General features: G+C 44.8%; 1 protein-coding gene across 5 annotated transcripts in view; it reads right to left on the bottom strand.

Annotated features, from left to right (window-relative positions):
* Positions 1–24324, bottom strand: part of LOC132883543 (uncharacterized) — a 95727-nt gene that overhangs the window by 38039 nt on the left and 33364 nt on the right. For 4 of the 5 annotated variants that reach the window (XR_009654362.1, XR_009654360.1, XR_009654361.1 and 1 more), the window contains exon 1: positions 8088–8219. The exons of the other annotated variant lie outside the window; for it this stretch is intronic. The gene's annotated coding sequence lies outside the window, so the exon portion shown is untranslated. Of the gene's footprint in view, positions 1–8087; positions 8220–24324 lie in introns of those variants that run through there. 5 annotated transcript variants of the gene reach the window in all.

Below are 24324 nucleotides of genomic sequence, written 5' to 3'. Positions count from 1 at the left end.
ATAATCTAGGTCGTGCAGCTCAATTACAAGAAATCAAGTTCGGTTCAATTTCAGCCTAGCTAAGGTGTTTCCATGCCATTTAGAACTTCGATTTTAGTCGAGCAACGGCAGAATTTCGATTTTCTCTATGTGCATGTAAACGCACTGACTGTTTCTGGCCTGTTTGGACAGGACTCTCCCCACTTCTGTAGGCCTCCTCCTTGGCCTGGCGAAGCTGCCTGAGTTTTGCAGTGAACCAGGGTTTGTTGTTATTGTATGTGCAGAAGGTCTTGGTGGGCACACACATCCTCACAAAAACTGATGCAAGATGTCACGGTATCAGTCAGTTCATGAAGGTCTGAAGCTGCAGCCTCAAAAACACTCCAATCAGTGCAGTCAAAGCAGGCTTGTAGTTCCACTTTGGCCTCATCAGACCATCTCCTCACTGTCTTAACTACAGGCTTAGCAGATTTCAGCTTCTGCCTGTAGGACGGGATAAGATGAACCATACAGTGATCAGATAGTCCCAAGGCTGCACGGGGCACAGAGTGGTAAGAGTCCTTTAAAACAGTGTAACAGTGGTCCAGAGTGTTAGAGTCCCTGGTGGGGCACTTAATGTGCTGTTTATATTTTGGCAGTTCATGGCTGAGGTTTGCTCTGTTAAAGTCTCCCAAAACAATGAGCAAAGAGTCCGGGTGGTTTTTCTCCACATTGTTTATCTGGTCAGCCAGGTGTTGTAATGCCTCATTAACACACGCCTGAGGGGGGATGTAAACTTCAACCAGAATAAACGAGGAAAACTCACGGAGCATAAAACGGTTTGCAGTTTATGAATAATGTCTCCAGATGAGGACTGCATGATTTATTGAGGACTGTGACATCAGTACACCAACCTTCGTTAATATAAAAGCAGACTCCGCCTCCCCTCGTTTTCCCCATGAGCTCCGTTTTGCAGTCCGCTTGGTGCAGGTGAAATCCAGGCAGGTGGAAAGAAGTGTCCGGGATCTGCTCACCGAGCCAGGTTTCGGTGAAGCACAAGGCAGCAGATCTGTTAAAATCTGTGTTAACTGTGTTGAGGGGCAGCAGTTCGTCCATCTTATTGGCCAGAGAGCAGACGTTAGCCAGATGAATAGACGGGAGCGCAGTGCGAAACCCCCGCTGCCTCAGCCTGACGAGCACATCGGCTCGCTTCCCCCGGTGTGTCCAGCGTCCCTGGCATAATCCATAGAGAGCTGCTGCTCCCCCTACAAGTAACTCTGAAAAAATTTCCGGATTAATGAAAGCTGATGAAAGAACTTTACTGGTGGTTAATCCAACGTTTATGAGTTCTTCTCTAGAATACCGTATGTGACAAGCGAAGAAATGCAAGAAACACAACAAATACACAAAAATATAGAAAGTATGAGAGAGTGAAGTACCGAGGCAACCGTCCTCAGCCCCATTTTACACAACTATTTCCTCTCAGTGTTTTTACCACAGGGCCATTTTACACAACCATTTCCCCCTCAGTGTTTTTACCACAGCGCCATTTTACACAACCATTTCCCCTCAGTGTTTTTACCACAGGACCATTTTACACAAGTATTTCCTCTCAGTGACTACGTTTACATGCACATCCAAATCGAGCTGCAGGTCCCAGCAGGGTGCCAGAGAAATCCAATCCTACATGCACACAATGAAATCGGGCTATTGTGTGAGGTGCATTGTGCACCCGACCCACAGGTGGCGCAACATGCCCCATCGTGTTGGTACACTTCTGGTTGTCGTCATGAAGAGCTATTCAAGAGTGTAAACAAAGTTATCAGTTCCGTGTTCCCCATTGCGCGTTTTTCTCCCGTCCATGAATTTTAATATATTCAACTCCTTAAGCTGAATGAGCATGAACTCTGTCTCCTCATTGCTCCAGAAGTGCACATTTCTGCTTGCCTGTGGCAGTGGGGGCGTGGTCAAGCGCCGGTCTGTGACAGGAGGGCGGAGCCAGGGAAGGTGAGTGGCAGAATCACTACACCTGACGGTAATTAACCTGTGTTTGTGTGTCTTCCCAGTAACCACGCCCTATTTAAGGAGGCAGAGGGAAAGCAGAGGGGACAGCTCATCCCGGGACTAGAACACAGCGCGCGCGCATTTTTCCCTCAAGAATAAAAGTAGGCTGTTAAACTGAAAATTGACAATAAAAAGCCTATTAGTACCAGAAGCTTTGTCCTGCCGTCCTCTGTGCTCCACCCACACTTCAGAGAGCTCTACATCGCCATTTTCTCTTCTTCGTTTGTTCCTCCTGACCTCTTCTGCTGCTCGCTACTACTGTTGTCATGCCGACCGAGGCTGTTGTGTTTCCCGCTTGTGGTCTCGTCACTCGTCACTTCTGGAAGTAGCTCGACAACTAGCTCCATAGGGTATACATGCACAAAGTAGCTCGGCAGAAATCGCATAAACTAAGTCGTGTAGCTCGATTCCGAGAAATCAAGTTCGGTTCAATTTCAGCCGAATTAAGGTGTATACATGGCATTTTGAACTTCGATTTCAGTCGAGCAACGGCAGAAATTTGATTACCTCTATGTGCATGTAAACGTAGTGAGTTTTTACCACAGCGCCATTTTACGCAACTATTTCCTGTGTTTTTACCACAGCGCCATTTTACACAACTATTTCCTCTCGGTGTTTTTACCACAGCGCCATTTTACACAACTATTTCCTCTCGGTGTTTTTACCACAGGGCCATTTTACACAACTATTTCCTCTCGGTGTTTTTACCACAGCGCCATTTTACACAACTATTTCCCCTCGGTGTTTTTACCACAGCGCCATTTTACACAACTATTTCCCCTCGGTGTTTTTACCACAGCGCCATTTCACACAACTATTTCCCCTCTGTGTTTTTACCACAGCGCCATTTCACACAACTATTTCCCCTCTGTGTTTTTACCACAGCGCCATTTTACACAACTATTTCCCCTCAGTGTTTTTACCACAGCGCCATTTTACGCAACTATTTCCCCTCAGTATTTTTACCCACAGCGCCATTTCACGCAACTATTTCCCCTCAGTGTTTTTGCCACAGCGCCATTTCACACAACTATTTCCCCTCAGTGTTTTTGCCACAGCGCCATTTCACACAACTATTTCCCCTCAGTGTTTTTACCACAGCGCCATTTCACACAACTATTTCCCCTCAGCGTTTTTACCCACAGCGCCATTTTACACAACTATTTCCCCTCGGCGTTTTTACCACAGTGCTATTTCACACAACCATTTCCTCTCAGTGTTTTTGCCACAGGGCCATTTCACACAACTATTTCCCCTCAGTGTTTTTACCCACAGCACCATTTCACACAACTATTTCCCCTCAGTGTTTTTACCCACAGCACCATTTCACACAACTATTTCCCCTCAGCGTTTTTACCCACAGCGCCATTTTACACAACTATTTCCCCTCAGTGTTTTTACCACAGCGCTATTTCACACAACCATTTCCTCTCAGCGTTTTTACCACAGCGCCATTTCACACAACTATTTCCCCTCAGTGTTTTTGCCACAGGGCCATTTCACACAACTATTTCCCCTCAGTGTTTTTGCCACAGCACCATTTCACACAACTATTTCCCCTCAGTGTTTTTGCCACAGCACCATTTCACACAACTATTTCCCCTCAGTGTTTTTGCCACAGGGCCATTTCACACAACTATTTCCTCTCAGTGTTTTTACCACAGCGCCATTTTACACAACTATTTCCCCTCGGTGTTTTTGCCACAGCGCCATTTCACACAACTATTTCCCCTCAGTGTTTTTACCCACAGCACCATTTCACACAACTATTTCCTCTCAGTGTTTTTACCACAGCGCCATTTTACACAACTATTTCCCCTCGGTGTTTTTACCACAGCGCCATTTTACACAACTATTTCCCCTCGGTGTTTTTGCCACAGCGCCATTTCACACAACTATTTCCCCTCTGTGTTTTTACCACAGCGCCATTTCACACAACTATTTCCCCTCTGTGTTTTTACCACAGCGCCATTTTACACAACTATTTCCCCTCAGTGTTTTTACCACAGCGCCATTTTACGCAACTATTTCCCCTCAGTGTTTTTGCCACAGCGCCATTTCACACAACTATTTCCCCTCAGTGTTTTTGCCACAGCGCCATTTCACACAACTATTTCCCCTCAGTGTTTTTACCACAGCGCCATTTCACACAACTATTTCCCCTCAGCGTTTTTACCCACAGCGCCATTTTACACAACTATTTCCCCTCGGCGTTTTTACCACAGTGCTATTTCACACAACCATTTCCTCTCAGTGTTTTTGCCACAGGGCCATTTCACACAACTATTTCCCCTCAGTGTTTTTACCCACAGCACCATTTCACACAACTATTTCCCCTCAGTGTTTTTACCCACAGCACCATTTCACACAACTATTTCCCCTCAGTGTTTTTGCCACAGCACCATTTCACACAACTATTTCCCCTCAGTGTTTTTGCCACAGCACCATTTCACACAACTATTTCCCCTCAGTGTTTTTGCCACAGGGCCATTTCACACAACTATTTCCCCTCAGTGTTTTTGCCACAGCACCATTTCACACAACTATTTCCCCTCAGTGTTTTTGCCACAGCACCATTTCACACAACTATTTCCCCTCAGTGTTTTTGCCACAGGGCCATTTCACACAACTATTTCCTCTCAGTGTTTTTGCCACAGGGCCATTTCACACAACTATTTCCTCTCAGTGTTTTTACCCACAGCGCCATTTCACACAACTATTTCCTCTCAGTGTTTTTGCCACAGGGCCATTTCACACAACTATTTCCCCTCAGTGTTTTTACCCACAGCACCATTTCACACAACTATTTCCTCTCAGTGTTTTTACCCACAGCACCATTTCACACAACTATTTCCTCTCAGTGTTTTTACCCACAGCACCATTTCACACAACTATTTCCTCTCAGTGTTTTTGCCACAGGGCCATTTCACACAACTATTTCCTCTCAGTGTTTTTACCCACAGCACCATTTCACACAACTATTTCCTCTCAGTGTTTTTGCCACAGCACCATTTCACACAACTATTTCCTCTCAGTGTTTTTGCCACAGGGCCATTTCACACAACTATTTCCCCTCAGTGTTTTTGCCACAGCACCATTTCACACAACTATTTCCCCTCAGTGTTTTTGCCACAGCACCATTTCACACAACTATTTCCTCTCAGTGTTTTTGCCACAGCACCATTTCACACAACTATTTCCCCTCAGTGTTTTTGCCACAGCACCATTTCACACAACTATTTCCTCTCAGTGTTTTTGCCACAGCACCATTTCACACAACTATTTCCCCTCAGTGTTTTTGCCACAGGGCCATTGCACACAACTATTTCCTCTCAGTGTTTTTACCCACAGCACCATTTCACACAACTATTTCCTCTCAGTGTTTTTGCCACAGCACCATTTCACACAACTATTTCCTCTCAGTGTTTTTGCCACAGGGCCATTTCACACAACTATTTCCCCTCAGTGTTTTTGCCACAGCACCATTTCACACAACTATTTCCCCTCAGTGTTTTTGCCACAGCACCATTTCACACAACTATTTCCTCTCAGTGTTTTTGCCACAGCACCATTTCACACAACTATTTCCCCTCAGTGTTTTTGCCACAGCACCATTTCACACAACTATTTCCCCTCAGTGTTTTTGCCACAGCACCATTTCACACAACTATTTCCCCTCAGTGTTTTTGCCACAGCACCATTTCACACAACTATTTCCCCTCAGTGTTTTTGCCACAGCACCATTTCACACAACTATTTCCTCTCAGTGTTTTTGCCACAGCACCATTTCACACAACTATTTCCTCTCAGTGTTTTTGCCACAGGGCCATTTCACACAACTATTTCCCCTCAGTGTTTTTGCCACAGCACCATTTCACACAACTATTTCCCCTCAGTGTTTTTGCCACAGCACCATTTCACACAACTATTTCCCCTCAGTGTTTTTGCCACAGGGCCATTTCACACAACTATTTCCCCTCAGTGTTTTTGCCACAGCACCATTTCACACAACTATTTCCTCTCAGTGTTTTTACCCACAGCACCATTTCATACAACTATTTCCCCTCAGTGTTTTTGCCACAGGGCCATTTCACACAACTATTTCCCCTCAGTGTTTTTGCCACAGCACCATTTCACACAACTATTTCCTCTCAGTGTTTTTACCCACAGCACCATTTCATACAACTATTTCCTCTCAGTGTTTTTGCCACAGCACCATTTCACACAACTATTTCCTCTCAGTGTTTTTACCCACAGCACCATTTCATACAACTATTTCCCCTCAGTGTTTTTGCCACAGCACCATTTCACACAACTATTTCCTCTCAGTGTTTTTACCCACAGCACCATTTTATACAACTATTTCCTCTCAGTGTTTTTGCCACAGCGCCATTTCACACAACTATTTCCTCTCAGTGTTTTTACCCACAGCACCATTTCACACAACTATTTCCTCTCAGTGTTTTTACCCACAGCACCATTTCATACAACTATTTCCTCTCAGTGTTTTTGCCACAGCGCCATTTCACACAACTATTTCCTCTCAGTGTTTTTACCCACAGCACCATTTCATACAACTATTCATACAACTATTTCCTCTCAGTGTTTTTGCCACAGCACCATTTCACACAACTATTTCCTCTCAGTGTTTTTACCCACAGCACCATTTCATACAACTATTCATACAACTATTTCCTTTCAGTGTTTTTGCCACAGCACCATTTCACACAACTATTTCCTCTCAGTGTTTTTACCACGGGGCCATTTTACACAACTATTTCCTCTCAGTGTTTTTGCCACAGCGCCATTTCACACAACTATTTCCTCTCGGTGTTTTTACCACGGGGCCATTTCACACAACTATTTCCTCTCAGTGTTTTTACCCACAGCACCATTTCATACAACTATTTCCCCTCAGTGTTTTTGCCACAGCACCATTTCACACAACTATTTCCTCTCAGTGTTTTTACCCACAGCACCATTTTATACAACTATTTCCTCTCAGTGTTTTTGCCACAGCGCCATTTCACACAACTATTTCCTCTCAGTGTTTTTACCCACAGCACCATTTCACACAACTATTTCCTCTCAGTGTTTTTACCCACAGCACCATTTCATACAACTATTTCCTCTCAGTGTTTTTGCCACAGCGCCATTTCACACAACTATTTCCTCTCAGTGTTTTTACCCACAGCACCATTTCATACAACTATTCATACAACTATTTCCTCTCAGTGTTTTTGCCACAGCACCATTTCACACAACTATTTCCTCTCAGTGTTTTTACCCACAGCACCATTTCATACAACTATTTCCTCTCAGTGTTTTTGCCACAGCGCCATTTCACACAACTATTTCCTCTCAGTGTTTTTACCCACAGCACCATTTCATACAACTATTCATACAACTATTTCCTTTCAGTGTTTTTGCCACAGCACCATTTCACACAACTATTTCCTCTCAGTGTTTTTACCACGGGGCCATTTTACACAACTATTTCCTCTCAGTGTTTTTGCCACAGCGCCATTTCACACAACTATTTCCTCTCGGTGTTTTTACCACGGGGCCATTTCACACAACTATTTCCTCTCAGTGTTTTTACCACGGGGCCATTTCACACAACTATTTCCTCTCAGTGTTTTTACCACAGCACCATTTCACACAACTATTTCCCCTCAGTGTTTTTACCACGGGGCCATTTCACACAACTATTTCCTCTCAGTGTTTTTACCACAGCACCATTTCATACAACTATTTCCTCTCAGTGTTTTTACCACAGCACCATTTCATACAACTATTTCCTCTCAGTGTTTTTACCACGGGGCCATTTTACACAACTATTTCCTCTCAGTGTTTTTACCCACAGCACCATTTCATACAACTATTTCCTCTCAGTGTTTTTGCCACAGTGCCATTTCACACAACTATTTCCTCTCAGTGTTTTTACCACGGGGCCATTTCACACAACTATTTCCTCTCAGTGTTTTTACCACAAGGTCATTTTACAGAAACTCTTCCTGAGGAATTTATTAAAAGTGCAGCTCTGTATTAACACACAAACTCACCTCAGTCCTTTAATCTGCGCCGGAACATCTGAACAACATCTGCCTTATTCTTATAATCACACTCAGCGGGGGAAGTTGTTTAATCTGCGCTGCCACTCACTGCTGCAAAAACTTCTGTAACTTTCCTCCCTGAACAGGGCGGGGCTTCAGCAAAATCTCACGCAAGCGCACTTCAGTCTTCCAGCTCGCCATCTGTAATGACGTCACGGGTGTTTTAAGGTTGGGCTTTTCCTTCAGCCAGTTTAACTCTTGTTCCTCTCAGCTGTTCATATTTTATTCAGCTAAACACAAATTACATGAATTACAAATAGAGCGAACACATTTATTCACTTCCTGTTGTGCATAAATATTCGCACCCTTTAGAAATGTTGCTGCACTGAGACATGATAAGCATAGAGATAAGCATAGAGAAGGGGAGATGAAGAGAGAGGTGATAGAACGAGATGGGATAGGGAGGGATAGATAGATGGATAGAGAGAGAGATATGCGTAGATAGATAGAAAGAGGGATGGTTAGAGAGGGAATGAGAGATATACTATATTATAGAAATTACTAAAACAGTAGAACAGTGCCAAAAAATCTTATTTCTTTCAGTAGGTTAAAACATTGCTAAAACATGCAGCAATCATTCCATCAATCATTTCATCATTATTCAATGTTCCAAGCGTTCAAATTGCAAGGGAACACCATTTGCCTCTCCCTCCGTGCTGTCCCCCCAACAGTAAAGGGGCGGGGCAATTTTTTCAGAATATCCTGTCTTGACAGGACAGCCTCATCTTTCTCTTTGAAGACAAAGGTTGGCTTTCTTGCAGAGCCATGACATGACCGGCTTCTTTTGAGAACTCTTGCCTCTATTTCGAAGACATCCAATTTGATTATCTGGCCAATGAAGAAATGCACTTTCTTCTTCCCTGTGAATTTTGCCACAACATAATCCCCCACATCTAACAACTGGTCTTCCTCATCTGATGTCATATATATATATATATATATATATATATATATATATATATATATATAATGTTGTTGTCATATATGACCAGTAAACGTGAAAACTTAAGTGTCATCCATATTGGGTAAGCTCAGCCACCATTGGGGTAAGTTGAGCCAGTGGCTCAACTTGCCCCACATCTAATGGCTCATCTTACCCCGTGGCCACCATTTTGTAGAAAAATGCTAATAAAGGGGATTAGGCTAATCAAAATTATTTTTATTAGCATTCATATTATAGCTTAGAAAGCCACTAACTTAACCCTAATGTATCTAAATATTATTCTACTTTTGTCTTCTCTAAATCATCTTCACTGTGGACAAACATGGAATTGACTTAGAAAGCACAAAAACACATTTTTATAAATATCTCCCTCACCTAGTTTGACATGTGGTGCTCCTCTCCACAAGTGTAAGTAAATGGTCCCGCCCCCCCTTTGAATGTGGTCACATGGTCACATTTGTTTACTGTTTCTTAGAAACAGGGGGTGGCTCATCTTACCCCCTGGCTCATCTTACCCCGCTCTCCCCTACCTACCAGAAGTGGTCCAAGGAAGGACAGCCAGTGAACTGGTGACAGGGTCATGGGTGTCGAAGGCTCATTGACTGACACAGGGCACGAAGGCTAGCCCATATGGTCCAATCCCACAGAAGAGCTACTGAAGCACAAACTGCTGAAAAAGTTAATGTTGGCTAAAACAGAAAGGGGTCAGATCCTTACGCTCACCCATTTTTCCTGCTTCCAACACATCAACTTCAAGAACTGACTGTTCTCTCACTGCCTAATATATCCCACCCCTCGACAGGTGCCACTGGAATGAGATAATCAGTGATATTCACTTGACCTCTCAGTGGGTTTAATGTTATGGCTGATCAGTGTATGCACTACATTACTGTTTAAGAGAATTGTGTATACGAGAAGATAAACTAAAGCGCTAGCAAGTAAGTGGACGTCACGCTTAGCCGAGCTAACCTAGCAAGCATGTCGCAAGAGGAACAGCCTGAGCAGCACGACAGCCCACAGATACCAGCAAAGCCTTCAGCAATGTTCTCGATAAACCTGCCAGGGAGCTTCCAGTTATGATGTGGACATGAGTAGTCACAGAACTCATGTGCTCCGGTAAAATATTTATTTTATATATGTAAACCCGTTCGTTTGCTTTTGTGAAAAGTCTTTGTCGAGTGATATAAGTGCAAGATAGACGTAGGATCCAAAATGAAGTCGAGTAAACCTAGTTCAAGACTTAAAGATAAGAAGAGAGATGACGATTTGGAGTTAGCAGCTCATGGGCTAGCTGAAGCTCCTGCAACCCAAGCTAGGGATGAGGGAATTTTAGCAGCTATGGAGCACTTGCATGTGACGTCACAGCCGATCCAGATTGTGACAGACGCCATCTTGTCGGTCAAACAACATATTTCCGCCTTCTACTTCTGCTTCTACTTCTACCTTTTCTTCTGGAAAACCCTACTATATACAATTCTACTACAATGGCTGCGGCTACAAGCTCTCCCTACCTGTGCACGTTTTTTATGTTTTTTGTGTGTATTTTTGCGTGTTGTTCATCTGTACCGGACTTCAATATCCACTACAACCGTATGGACTTATTGGACATTGGTTTCCAGCAGAAAATGACGGTTTGTAGCGATTTCCATCGCATGCACAACATTCCGGACGAGAAAAAAAAAAAAAACATTTCGGACGAGATAGCGAGACCAGCGGGGTCTCTGTGGATTGTTATCGGAAGCAAAGCGAAGGAGGCGGCGCCGGGAGCGGAAGCAAAAGCGAGGCTGTAGAGCCGGCCTGTTGACTAAGCTCAGAAAACAGCTACTCAAACCTCCACTGCTAAGACTCTATCTCTCCAACGCCAGATCCATGGTAAACAAAACGGACGATTTGGAATTACAGCTGGAATTACCTTATTCTATTCTATAATCGGCTGGTCAGTGCAGTACTAGTAATACTTAAGTGACTTACCCGTCCAATGAGGATTATTTTCTTCTTTACAAGATGCCACATCTTAGGGGGGCTGACAAATCCTGAATTTCTGTAAAGATAACTGTCCAGAGATTTATAAGCACGCAGTGCTTCACCACTGAACAGCGAGGGAAAGTTAATGAGGTAATTATACATGTCCGGGTATTCCGCTGGCAGTTCCATATCCACTGACACGGTCGTGAAAACTCCGTCCAGTAAGCCATAAGGGTCACTAATCTGTAGATCGTTTATTTTAGACATATGTCTAGTTATCTGTTCATTAGAAAAATGAGCCGTGTAGTCTGTCGGTTGAAATTGATCCATTCTGTACATGAGTGCAGCAGTATTCAGCGGTGTTTTTTACCGACAAGATGGCGTCTGTGTACTTTCCGGTCACGTGACTGCAAGATCTCTATACACGCGCTTCGGAAAGACTTCTCTGCCCAGCTCCAAGAAGTTATCACCTCAAATCACGGGATCAGAGAAGCCTTAGACTCCTTCTCCGAAAGACTAAGTGGCGCAGAATCCCGTATAAGTTCAGCTGAGGACCAATTGAACAACCTAGATAACGCCTCTGCAACCACTCAAAGAAAGGTGCTAGCACTCACCAGGAGTGGAGTCCATGGAAAACCGCCAGCGCTGACTAAACTTGAGACTGGTGGGCTTGCCAGAAAACACAGAGAAAGGTGACTTGATATCCTTCCTCAGTGAATGGTTACCTGACCTCCTTGGTCCAGAAAATTTCCCGAATCCAACATCCGTCGACCAAGCCTTCAGACTTCCAAAAACAGCCACTTCTAACGCTAACAACAAGCCGAACCAAAAGCCTGTTCCTCGGGCAATCCTCGTGAAATTCCGCTGGCTGATCGACAGAGACCGAGTGATGAAGGCTGCTCACAAGAAGAAATGTCTACAGTTCGAGGAGAATCGTGTGATGTTTTTCCCAGACTTTTCGGCGGAGATTCAGCAGCAGAGGAGAAAGTTTGATGGCGTGAAAGCCCGACTACATAAGCTGGATATCGAGTTTGGATCACAGTTTCCAGCAAAGATGAGAATCTATCACAAGGGTAAATCGCATACTTTGCTGATTCCAGCAGAGGTAGAGGCCTTCATGCAAGAGATCGAGACAGAACGGTCTCAGTTTCAACAGAACAATGACGTGAGTGATTGACGTGAAATATCGCTAGCCCACTTTGAGCTAAAATACATAAGACTAAGATGTATGGGACAAGAGTGTCATATTCCAGAGACATATATCACATACCCATAATATAGCTGACCCACTGTTTGATCGTTTCAATAATAATGACAGTAATGCAATTCTGTTTGATGGTTTTATGTATAGCCTGATGTTATTATGGGTCATTTAGCTACACGTAATAGTTTTTTTTTTAAAATACTTAATAATGTCTGCCGGACGTGGGTTCCACCCTATTTTGTTCAATGTTCTGTATCTGGTCCTTAGTTAAGGATCAATGCAAGTTGTCCGGATTTTCAGTCTATTGTAAGAGTGTGAGAGGGGTCTGTGCAATTAGGGGGCACAGGGTATTAGGAGAGCTCCATCTCCGTTCTAGAGGGGGCATTTGTTACTGTTTTTTCTTTTCTTTATTTTTCATGTTTTGATGGCACACTGGTTCCCTTTGGTGGAAGAGGAGTTGATGTAACTGTAATATTACTTAGGCTGGGTCATGAGTAAGACCCCTTTTCTCAATATTGTTTCATGGAATGTCAGGGGTATGAGAAAATTAGTTAAAATTAAGCAAGTACTGTCCAGACTTAAACACCTCCAAGCTAAAGTCGTATTTCTCCAAGAAACACATTTATTGTCGGATGAGATTGGGTGCATTAGGAAGAGATGGCCTGGACAAATTCTAGCATCTTACTTCTCACAGGCAAGAGGAGTTGCAATCCTTATCCATAAATCAGTCCCTTTTAGGATTCACAAACTTCTCCAAGATCCTTCAGGTAGATTTGTGAATGTTAGTGGAACTCTTTTGAATCAAGAAATGATTCTTGTAAATGTTTATGGACCGAATAATGACAATGCTACATTCTTTAGTAACCTCTTCATGACGGTTTCCTCTTTTCGAGGTGAAATAATTATGGGTGGAGATTTTAATTGTGCTCCTAACCCCCTCCTAGACCGCTCATAGAGAAATGACTCCTCACACACTAATACCCAAAAGGTGATAGGTCACTTCATGTCAGAGCTGCATCTGTGACATCTGGAGGATTAGAAATCCCACCACACTAGAATATTCTTGCCACTCAAACATACACCAAACACAATCTCGCATAGATTATTTTCTAATTTCTGGGACTCTTGCGGCTAATATACAGGACTGTGGACACAAAGGCATAGTTATTTCAGATCATGCCCTATTATTTTTGCATTACCACCTTACGTCATATGCCAGGGGCAAAACAGTGTGGAGTAGAGCCCTGCACTCCCGCAGGAGTCCCGCGGGACTCGCCGCAAAGCAGTGCGGCGCGGGACAAATTTTGAAAGCTCATTGCGTGCGCGGGCGGGAGTGCACATATGCGGCAAGGGTGGGAGCGGTGATAAGCTGCAGTCCCACTAACTAAAAACGTGCTTGAAATAAAATGTATAAATTATTAATTTATGTCTATCATATATAATTTGTGCTGGATATTTTATTTGGCATTAATAAAAACATTTTAAGATGCCTAAATTTGCAGAGAAAGTCAGATTGCCAGATTGAGTGAGAAATGGCATTTTAAACTTGCCATTGATCACTCTAATGACTCGCAGTTCACACCCAGCTAGCAAGAGAACCACGAGTGAGTTGATTTACTTGTTGCGTTAGTCTACAACTTTAATCAGAGAGACAGGTTACACAGTGCCGGTCGGCTTGACTCAATGCTATCCCAGAAATCCTTCCTGTAATATGCAAATTTGGCCGCCTCTGATTGGACAGCCAAATTTGCATATTACAGGAAGGATTTCTGGGATAGCATTGAGTCAAGCCGACCGGCACTGTGTAACATGTCTCTCTGATTAAAGTTGTAGACTAACGCAAGCAGTAAATCAATTCACTTCTTTTATTAGCTCTGCTTTGCAATAATAAAAAACAAAACAAAACATTGGTACAAAGCAAGCCCATTCATTTTTTTTATGCTGATCAGAGAATTACAATGGTTTCTCATGTGATAAAAATGTGTGATTTACGATTAAATATTTTAATTGTTTGACAGCACTAATTATTATTATTAGAGATACTACATGCTGAATTCAGAAATAAGGTAAACAATAACAAACGTGAGCTGTAGATATTTATGCTCAAATCCACTCAAAGTAGGGGGCGGGGCACCATCACGCTGTATCAAGACAAGAACTTTCCTGAGAAATAACGTGAACGTCTGCATCATGTGAACGTCTGCATCATGCGGGATTTGCGGGCGGGAGCGGGACAAAATATGGCAGGCGGGATCGGGACTGAAAATCATAATTTTTTTGTGGGCGCGGGCGGGAGCGGGACTGAAAATCATAATTCTTTGCGGGCGCAGGCGGGAGTGGGACTGCACAATGCGGGCGCGGGCGGGAGCAGGACTGAAAAATCCGACCCGCGCAGACCTCTAGTGTGGAGGCTTAGCCCAAGATGGCTCCATGATCAGAATTTTCTAAACTTTGTGGAAGGAAATATTGAGATGTTCTTTGCAATAAATACAAATGAAACCTCAGCATCTATTAGATGGGAAGCCTTCAAAGCCTATATTAGAGGTCAAATGATTTCATATACTAGTAGCAACTCATAAGACGCATCTCCATATGACTGAACTTGAGCGAGATATTAAAGATCTAGAAAGGGAGCTCTCAGTGAATAATACACCGGAGAATGTACAGAGGCTTGCAGAATTAAGGGCTAAAGATAATGATGTTACAGCAAGTAAGGCTTTAAACAGTATCACATGGCTAAAGCAGTCATATTATGATCAGGGAGAGTCAGTGGGTAAATTACTAGTATGGCGGATTAAAACACTGCAAAATGAAAGGGCTATCACTGAGATTGAAACTGAAAGCGGGACAACAACGAATCCAACAGAAATTAACAGAGCTTTTCAAAAATATTATATGAACCTTTATACATCAGAGTCTCTGGATACTAATGACCTACACTCCTTTTTAGACCAGCTCTCCATCCCAGCTTTAGAGAAAAAGGTAAAAGAGGAGCTAGACCAGGGGTGCCAGGGTGAAATTGGTAAGGGGGCCAGATTTTTTTCAAGTGGGACCTTGGGGGCCGAATTACACTTTTGGCCTGAAAAGACCAGACACTAACTCAACAAAAGGACATTATTTTATATGATTTTTGAAGGCCTATATGCCCAAAAGGAATTGTAAAGCTATAGCCTCAAAATGAGGCGCACAATAACATGGCAGACAAAAGCAATTTACCATCTGAAAATGTAACAGTCTAAGCATGCAAGTAGCCTACATTTATAAAAAAAAATGCTACAGAAATGGACTAAGACACAAATAACACAAGTGTAAACTGTAAATGACTTAGATCAGATTTATTGATCTTGCACATCAAAAACATGTCAATGCATAGGCCTAATTAGGCCAATTAAAACGATTGGCAAGTAGGCCTAAACGAGTCAAAAGAAAGAAGTGCCAGGGTAAATAATTCCACCAATAGGTCAAGTGACTAAATATCCAGTAGCATTAGTTTAAAAGAGCCAAATATGACTGAACATACCAATAAAAACAAACTACAGATGGCACATTAACTTTGCTGGTCAAGTCCCACATATATTTCCACACACCCATCCTGTTTATTCCCCCTCAAGCACACAGCACAAGGTTACATGGGGGAGAAATACCAGCTACATTTTACATGTGGAAGCCAGAAGTCTTTTACTTTTTACCAGCTTGTCGACATTGGGGGACAGACTCTGGGCAGTTGCTATTTTCATGACATCGTTGAGATGTCCATGGGTCAGACGACTACGCAGTTTCAATTTATTAATATTCATTACTGAAAATGCCTGTTCACATAAATATGTTGTCCCGAACATACAGAGTATTTTACCGGCAAAGGCCGTGATAATTGGGTACTCTGGTGGCAATGACTGATAGAAAGATTGGATTCCAACAGATGCGTATTTATCCTTGACGAATGCACCCTCCGAAAATGGCTTGGACACTTTTGCGATCTCCCACGCGATGATGTAGCTCGCCTTCACTGCCCCTAACATGAAATAAAATGTACAACAAAGATATTGAGACACCCCTCTTTGAAAACAGCCGCATTTAACATTAAAGGAGAACTGAAGATGATGTATGATATTAAAACGAACCTTCATGTGTCTCTCGAGACTTTGAGAAAGCTGCTTGCTGTTTTTGAAGGTTTGAGGCAAGCTCATTTAGCTTTTCAGTCCTGCGTTGCCCGGTGAATTGGCTGTATTTGTCGGCGTGGGTCTCGTAATGTCTTTTGACATTGTATTCCTTCGGTACAGCCACTTGTTGCGAACAAATCAGACAAACAGGTTTTCCCCCTACTTCCCAGAAAAAGTATTTCTCTCTCCATTTTTCCTGAAAGATGCGACCCTCAGAATCAACTTTTCTCTTTTTAGACTGTTGTTGCTTGTGAACGAGCAACAACTAGCCTACTCTACATTAAATCCGGGTCATTGCACCTGCGCGTGCTGCAGCAAGCAGAGAGCAGCTAAAAACGAACCGATGGATTATACGAAAATGGAAAATGGAATCAAATTGAAACATTAGATTTAAAATCATTACGAAAAAAACCACAACATTCGATTTTTATTAATTTATTATTAAAAAAAAAAAAGTCTCATGAACCACCGGGCCGGATGTGATGACCAATCGGGCCATATCCGGCCCGCGGGCCGTTACCATGGCACCCCAGAGCTAGACTCTCCCATCACAAAGGAGGAACTGCTTGAAGCACTATCCCACATGAACGGAGGGAAAGCATCAGGTCCGGATGGACTACCCATAGACATCTACAAGCGTTTTAAAGCAATACTTGCGCCACCACTTTTTGATATGTTAGTGGAATCAATTGAAGCCAAATATTTACCACTCTCCTTATACAATGCGTTAATAACACTGATCTTAAAACCAGAAAAAACCCACATAAAGTGTGGGTCATATCGTCCCATTTCGCTTATAAACTCAGATGCTAAGATTATAGCAAAGGTGTTTGCTAGACGTCTTGAAAACCATCTTCCTTCTCTGATAGCCCCTGATCAAAACGGTTTTATAATAGATCGTCAAGGTTTCCACAATATTCGAAGACTACTAAATATTATAGATGTGAGGAGGTGTAGGTTGAATTGGGATTAATTAAATTATAAATTATGTAATAATTGATAATTAAATTAATCAATTTATAAATAAAGATCAGTCTCATAAAATCTTAAATTATTAATCTTAATACTCACCGTGAATGGTTACATTCAAGATTAATGGTAGCTCTGTATTAGATGGGAAACCCAGTTGTATACAAAAGCTAAATTCTGAAGGAAAAAGGAGTTCTAAATAGTTGACCTTGTGAATAAACAACAGGAACAAGTAAAATGCAATTCAATTTTATTAGCTTTTATTTGTCTACTACTCACTAATAATAATAATAATCTCAAAATACATTCAATGTCGGCAAAGGTAATAACAAGACAAAACAATGGAACAATTACACCTGGACTATAAATTTGAGGGAAAGAGAGAGAGAAAGAGATAGAAGGAAAAAGAAAAGAATCCCTTGTGTGTGCGTGTGTGTGTGAGGCTAGGGCAAGCCGATGCGTGTGTGTGTGTGTATCTGTGGGCAGATGCTAACGACTAGCCACTCTGGCAATGCTTAAACAAAATGGCGGTCAGTGCCTAGGTGTCGTATCACAGGTAACTCAATGAGGAAGGTATCAAAATGGCGTCGGAAAAATGGCGCCTGCAGGCCTAGTCGAGAACACAAGCCTACGAGCTAGCGTATCACCCTGAGGTAGCTAGCAATAAGTTGCTAAGGAGAATCTGACCACGTTACAGCTGGATCCAAACACTGTACTTAACAACAATTTCCAACAGACTATCTAGGCAAAGAACTCAACACGAGAGAGAGAGAGAGAGAGAGAGAGAGAGAGAGAGAGAGAGAGTGTGTGTATATGTGTGTGTAATAGGTGTTGGATGGAGAGGACTAGGCCTTGTAGCGGTCTAGCCTCGGAGCTTAAAATAACAAACTTGTCGCTGCGCTGCTAATCAGATAGGGAAGCTAGCAATGGAGTTAAGGAAAGATATCATGCAAGATACCCTGTCTAACAAGTTCAAAAAAAAAACAGAACCAAAACAAACAATAAAAACAAACAAACACCTTCCGTGTCTGAGCGGGTATGCTAAATAGCTCAAAGCTTAAACATGACCCTAACAACCATCTGAATAAGCTACAAATTAAAAATTTGCCCAAGTGCCTACTCAATGCGATGGAAGTTCTTTCTCCGATGTCCGCGCTGAGGGTCGCGGTCCGAGGAGAGGAGGTTAGCGGCGCGTTGCGTCCAACCGCGGCTAACGAAGCAGGGAGATGGAGGCCTAGCTGGCCCACGGTGCTTCAGGAGAAACCTCCGGTGATGCGTCGACGAGAAAAAGCTGAGAGGAGCGAAGCTGTCCGCAAATGCCTCTTAGCGTGGAAAACTACTTAACTGTAGTTAAACTTTGCAAAGGTTAGAATCAAAACCACTATAATCGCTGAAACTTAGCGGGTCGTTCAAAAGTTCGGCCGAAACTAATTTGAACAGGCTGTTCTCAGACAATAGCGGTTAGTCTCAACACTGTAGGCGAGCGTGCCAACAGTCCGTCCGACCACTCCAGTAGCCAGAACACGAGAGGACGAATCGAGGCGCTCTCGATACAGTTAAAGCAGTTCCACTTTACGTCACATCCGGGTGGAGCGCGCAAGGAATTGTGGGATCGTTATAGGGGGCGCTGGAGAGTTACCAACATTCCCCCCTTGGCCATAGGCGCTGAAAGGAGTGATACCCTATGGGCACATGGTGTTTTAGTCTGCGACCCACGGTCCCTAGTAATCCACGATGAGGTAGTTCCACAATGAGGTAGTTCCACGGGTCCTTTCTGTGAAAAGTCTTTCAGACACAGTTCAACAGTTCAATTCATTTCATACAGTCCATAAGATGCATAGGCACTTGGGCATGAAAGCATAGGCACTTGGACATGAAAACAATTACACTATGGCTACTTAACTACCTTCTACATACAATATTTCACACAGCAAACAAAAAAAATCAAAACTCCATAAAGAAAAGGGAAAAGAGGGGTTAGTTAGCATGTTAGCAAGCCTACTCTTCAAGAAAGTTAGTGGAGGCCTTAGGCCTGATGGAGAATCGGACAATGCCACGATCTAATTTCTCAGGTGCGTAGATCGTTTTGTCCAGTTTGCGGTGTAGTGTCAGTATGTACCTATGTAGAGTGATGGCTATGAAGACTGTGATAACCCAACCGCTAGCTAGAAATCCCAGCGCAATTCGGCTTATTAAAGATCCTTGATCGGACGAAGGGTTTGCGCGGTTATTCAAGAAAGTGGTAGCGATGCCAGTGGGCTTAAGATCGAATTGCACGGTTTTGGTCCCTTCCAGCAGTAGTTGTGCTTGGAGGGTGGAGTTTATCTCAAGTTCGTGACCTGGGAAGGCATCGGGCATTTCTATCTCGGTCTCATACTGGTCAGCGCTAAGGTGATGGAGGGTGATGTCACCCACGTGAACAGTGGCTCCTAGTGGGACACTTACGAGAGAGGTTTCGTTAGGGATCTTCATTCTAGTGGCAGTGTTATGTTGATCATATGATACCAGAATCTCAGTTTGGGGAGTGTTGATTAGCCACCGATTACCAGCTCTTTCTACTCTAGTTCCTATTCCTTCATCTTTAATAGACAATTTGCCTGCACACTTCTGATCGGGGACTTTTGTCAATCCACAGAGACGGTCTGTGGTGTCTCGGATAAAGGGATTGCTGGGGCAGACCCAGTGGATATCTTTGGTAGAGGTGCACATGTCTAAGTTAGGGACGAGGTAGATAGAGGGGTTGTCATCGTGATAGGCTATGGTGGGAGGTGTCTGCAAACGTACGTGTACGTCGTTGTTCCAGAAACCTACATTAAGGACAGATTTGATTCTGTATATGTTTTGCCGTTCAATAACGGGGAGATTGAGGATGAAGCCTATTTCTAGGTTTTGAGGGTTCACAAAAATGGGGATAGCACTGCCAAGACTATAAGCCAGATGAATCTGTGATGAGTAAACGTTAGTCGTGGTAGTAGATCGGAGTATGCTGTCAACCATGCTGAGGGGTATCAAATATGGTGGGATTTTACCTCCACTCAGGGTGCTGAGAGAGCTACTTACTTCTCTCATCAGGTCCTGCATTAGGTCTCGGATTACTCGGACATACTTGACTTCGCTTCTCATGATTGCTGCTAGCCTGTCTACGGCATGTACTGTGTTCTTGATTAATGTAGAATGCATGTTAACGGTTAGTATGGTTCCCTGCAGGGTTTTGCCTAGGCCCTGCAGCTCCTCCTGTTGAGTTAGTAGTCTACCCTGGATTTCTGGCATTTCTTCCTTAAGAATGTTCATTTCTCGTTTGACCGCGGTCAGGCTAACGGTGTTAACGGCAGAGAGGCCCATTGAGAACAGAGAGCCAATGGCGGATGCAGCAGTAAGTAGTCCTCCGAGGAACCGTTTAGGGCGTGTTTTGCCGCTGAGTTCCTCCTCAGTGACTATGAACTTCTGTAACTGTTCGAGCATGTGAACTGTGGTACGCTTGGCGTGTTCGATGTTGGACCCAATCTCGGAGTCAGGCCCGGTTTCGAGGTTTGTTTGTGTGGGCGATCTAAAATGCTTACGGTACACGTCCCAAGGATCGAGGCGGGTGTACACGCGCTGGGTATGGACGCGGCAATTGGTGAGGAGCAGTCCTGGGGCATCTTGGAGAACGATGCCACTCGGCGGACCTGGTTCCACTATGTTACCGGCCAATGTGGTCTGCAGGACTAGGAAGATGCCGAGGATCCAGAGAGGGGCCATTCTGCAACATACAGGAGTTTGTTATTCCGATTTGAGTGGTAACAAGGGTGGTTACTTATAGATGCACGCTTATGGATTGAGAGGCATGCAACTAAGTTGGGCAGGCTATAACTTATTGTTTGTCCACCCCCCTATGGAGTGTGGACTGCTCAAAAAGCTTTATTTGGTTGCTATGGACCCATCTATACGAAGGCGCCTGGCTGGGCTTCGAAGTTTTGATGCGGTAGGCGACGGGGGACAGTTTACCGACGATTTCGAAAGGACCGGACCAACGGGGTAAGAATTTTCTGGCTACTCCTACCGGTTTGGTGAAACTGAAGTATAGGACTCTGTCGCCTACTTCGTACTCACGATGTGTCGCCTTTCTGTCGTAGTAAGCTTTCTGTCCTTTCGCACTCTTTTCGAGGTGTTCCTGGGCCCACGCAAATGTGGCCTGCAAGTGGCGTTGCAAGTCGGTGACGTACTGGTGTGCGGTGTACGCAGTGGCAACGCTTAGGTCCTCTGGTCGGTAGAGGAGGTGTAAGGGAAGAACCATTTCACGGCCAGTCATCATTTCGAACGGGGTGACTCCGGTGGTGCGGTGAGGAGTGGACCGAATGGCCATCAGCACCAGAGGGAGTTTGATGTCCCAATCTTTGCCATGGTGACTCACATACTTGCGAAGCATGCTCACGATGGTTTGGTTGGCGCGTTCGACCTGACCGGAAGACTGAGGATGATATGCGATGTGGAATTTTGCCTCGACTCCGAGCATCTCCCACAACACTCTCATGACCTCTGCGGTGAAATGAGTACCTCGGTCAGAATCAATGGATAGGGGCAAGCCCCAACGGCTGAACACATGGTTCATAAGAAGGAGAGCGGTGGTCTCTGCGGTTTCGTTTGGGGCGGGCAAGCATTCCACCCACTTCGTGAACGCGCAAGTGACGGTCAGGAGGTACTTATTACCTCGAGCCGATTTCGGCACCGGTCCGACCCAGTCTATCTGGAGATTAGACCAGGGGAATGAGATGCCTTTGCTTTGCAGTGGGGCGCGGTTCAACGGTTGGGCTGGTCGGAATTGGCAGCAAATCAAGCACCCTTTGACATACTCGGTAACGTCCTGAATCATGAAGGGCCAATAGACAATCTGTTGGAGTGTCTGGTAGGTCGCCTGAGCATTCCTATGGCCCCCGCACGGGCTGTCGTGAGCGTACTGCAACATGACCCCCCTATGATCTGTGGGCACGACCCACCGGGGAGGTCCCTGGTTGCGTGGTGTGTACACCAGGAGTCCTTTCTCGAGTTTTAAGCTGTTTTTGAGATTGTGAAGGTGATTTAAGTCTCGGGACTGTTGCAACTCTTGTGGGGAAATTGGGGACGCCACGGGGTCCGCAAGGAACTTACGGATTTGGTGGATCACGGGATCCCTTTCCTGCATAGACACCAGGTCGGCATCCTGGGGCAGTCGGCCGAGTTGCACTGTTCCTGCTTGGGGTACTGTGTCAGTTTGACCTGCTCTAGCCTGTCGGCGAGTAATCGCGGTTACGTTATGGCGTGGCGTCTCGGGAAGCCATGACGGCTGGAATTCCCAAAGGGGGCCGTCTACGGCTCCCGCTTTGGCGAGGCCATCTGCCTCATCGTTACCGACTTTGTCAGGTCCTGGGACTTGAGAATGTCCCTTCACCTTCTTCCAATAGACGCACATTCCCCGTTCGGTTACGAGTCGATCGCATGCTAGGAAGAGTTCGGAGTGTTTCACTTCCTTGCCCCTTGCGCTTTTCATGTCCTGCACCTTCCACGAGGGAAAGTGTGAGACGAAGCTATGCCTGGCATAATTTGAATCAGAGCAGAGGACTAACCGCTTGATGTTCTCACGGGCAGCTTGTTGCAGGACGATGAGCACGGCTGCTACCTCCGCATATTGGCTAGTCTTAGCCCCGAGTCGATGTTGGTATTTCCCTTGTATAGGGCCGTTCGCCCATACGATACCGACACCGGCTTGGACTTTGCGTTCATGATGGAATGAGCATCCATCTATGTAAGCGGTGGGGAGGTCTTTGCAGACGTTCTCGTCATAGTAGTGGTGGTCGGAGGGGAGAGCAGGTACGGTTGTTAGTTCGGTTTGATCCAGACTATTCTCGCAGTCGCAATGCTGGCATTCCGCCAGGCCTCGGCCAAGCGCCATCTTGTGGTTCTGGGCGTACTTCACCTCGACGTCGTAGCCCTGTAATGCCATCATCCAAGCTGCGATGCGACTGTTCGAAACTCTTCCCTCTCTCAGCCTCTGGCTGTTCAAGAACGAGACCGGTTGATGATTGGTCTCTATCACCACCTTCTGGCCACCAATGTAACTGCGAAAGTGTTCAACGGCCCAGACCGTGGCCAGCAGGGCTTTTTCGCAGTCTGAAAATTTAAACTCCACAGCACTGAGGGGCCGACTGGCGTATGCTACGACACGGCGATCTTTGTCATGCTGCTGTGACAGTGCAGCGCTCAGGCAGTGGGTGGAGAAACTAGCCTCCAAGAAGAACGGTTTGTCTTTGTCGGGATACGCGAGGCAGGGAGCAGAGCAGAGCTTCTGCTTCATGCTCTTGAACGCGAGTTCTTGAGGCTCACTCCACTGGAAGGGTTTATCCTTTCGGAGGAGCTCGGTGAGCGGTCGTGCTATCTCCGCGTAGTCCTCGATGAACTGTCGGGAGTAGTTGCAGACCCCTAAGAAGCTCCTGAGTTCGGGTACGTTGGATGGGGCTTTGATGTCTTGGATAGCCCGCACCCTCCCCGACTGGGGTTCAATGCCATCTGGCCCAACGCACAGCCCAACGTATTCGACTTTGGTGCGACACCACTGCCCTTTGGTGACAGAGAGCTTCGCTCCTGCTCTGGACAGCTGAGACAGAACATGGCGTATCTCTTCGAGGTGTGCATCAAAAGTCTGTGACCTAATGAGGATGTCATCGACATAGATCAAGTTGCCACGAGCTGCGGCATCGCTCATTGCCTTATGCAAGAAGATGTTGAATTCAGCGGGGGAGTTCGCATAGCCGAACGGACATCGGTTGAAAGTTAGCTGGCGGTTCCCAAAGGAAAAGGCCAGCTTGTGTTGGTCAGCTGGATCCACACGCATGGTCCAGAATCCACTCGCCACGTCGGCGGTGGAGAAGAACTTTGCACCCTTCACCTTGGCAAGTTCTTGATCCAGATGGATCATGGGCCATCTTGACA

Source organism: Neoarius graeffei, chromosome 1, assembly GCF_027579695.1.
Source record: "Neoarius graeffei isolate fNeoGra1 chromosome 1, fNeoGra1.pri, whole genome shotgun sequence".
In the NCBI taxonomy this organism is placed as follows: domain Eukaryota; kingdom Metazoa; phylum Chordata; class Actinopteri; order Siluriformes; family Ariidae; genus Neoarius; species Neoarius graeffei.
This window is presented reverse-complemented; position numbering and strand designations above follow the sequence as displayed.